The 1,269-nt window shown below is 37.0% G+C and overlaps 1 protein-coding gene across 1 annotated transcript in view; it reads right to left on the reverse strand.

Moving 5' to 3' along the window:
* dnah7 (dynein, axonemal, heavy chain 7) overlaps positions 1-1,269 on the reverse strand; it is a 63,779-nt gene that overhangs the window by 5,422 nt on the left and 57,088 nt on the right. The gene's annotated exons all lie outside the window — the stretch shown is intronic.

Raw genomic sequence — 1,269 nt, forward strand, 5'->3', positions numbered from 1 at the left:
ACACACACACACACAGAGCCTCATAAGATGGAAGGCTTCACAGCATTTCTCCTAATTTCTCCCACACAGAAATTGGACACAATCTTATAAACAATTCTGATAATCGTTCATGCTGATAATCATTCACTCTCATCTGTGATTCCTCCGCTTTCCTCTCGGCTCAACTTACACCATTTACCTATTTGATGCTCAGTCACTAGCAAGCGGTAATGGATAATCATTGGCTAATGGCATTGGGGTTACAGTAGGGGAATGACAAATAGCTGTTTCATTCCATTTGAAGCCTCTCCCTGTTTATCGGTCATTGAGACTGATGAGAACGTATTAGATGCTAATAAAGTCCACACATGACTGAAGCCATTATTAATCTTGTTGAAAGGAGTTTATATGAATAAATGCCAGACTCCATTGAGCTCTAATTTTAACTTGAAGTCTAGAAGTGGCAATGCCCGTGGAGATCATTTTGTATTTGTTTGTAGAAAGCCAGGTCTGTAGCTGTCTAAATTCTTGGTGTTTGTGACAGCATATGTATATTGGTATCTTAAAGAGATTAAATCCAAGGAATTAAATGTATAAGATGCATATAGGGTATGTTTAGGTGTGCACATATGACACCTAACTTTCTTGTTCTATATGTAGATCAGTTGCACTTTTTTAATATCAAGTTTAACTCCCACAGGTATTAGACAGTCTGATAAATCTATGCTAAGTGAGAGGCACAGGTCTGTATCTTATTAAAAAAAAAGAAAAGATACACAGATAAATAAATATCCCTTTCCACTTTTGCAGGAGGAAGCTGCACTTCTGTCGTCTTCAAGTAGGTCTTGATGTGAAATCTCTAAGATCTGATTTGCAGCCAACGCCGACAGGAGAGAAAGTGGTGAGATATAATCCGCAGCAAGCTAACCTAGTCTAACTCTACAGAGCTGAGATATAATGATGTGGGATCACACAGCTCCGCCAAAGCCACAGTGAGTCATACTGCGTCTCTGCAGTGTCAAAGGAAGACAACCTAATAAGAGGGATTTTTTTTTTTTTTATGTTCTTTAAGAAATATCCACAAACAACTGAAATATTTATTTATCTTTTTTCTCTTTAATTAATGTTGCGTAGTACATTTTAACGGGGGTTGATAAAATATTTAATGCTGGCAAGGATACTTATAAAAGTCAGTGGAAACTTGGGAAGTATATTGATGCTGTGTGCATTTATGTGAGACAGTGTTTCATTGTCTAGGTGTGTGTGTTTGTATTTCAGTTTATTTGTTTT

This window comes from Morone saxatilis, unplaced genomic scaffold, assembly GCF_004916995.1.
Source record: "Morone saxatilis isolate NCDOM2014 unplaced genomic scaffold, NCSU_SB_2.0 Contig5, whole genome shotgun sequence".
Classification (NCBI taxonomy): domain Eukaryota; kingdom Metazoa; phylum Chordata; class Actinopteri; family Moronidae; genus Morone; species Morone saxatilis.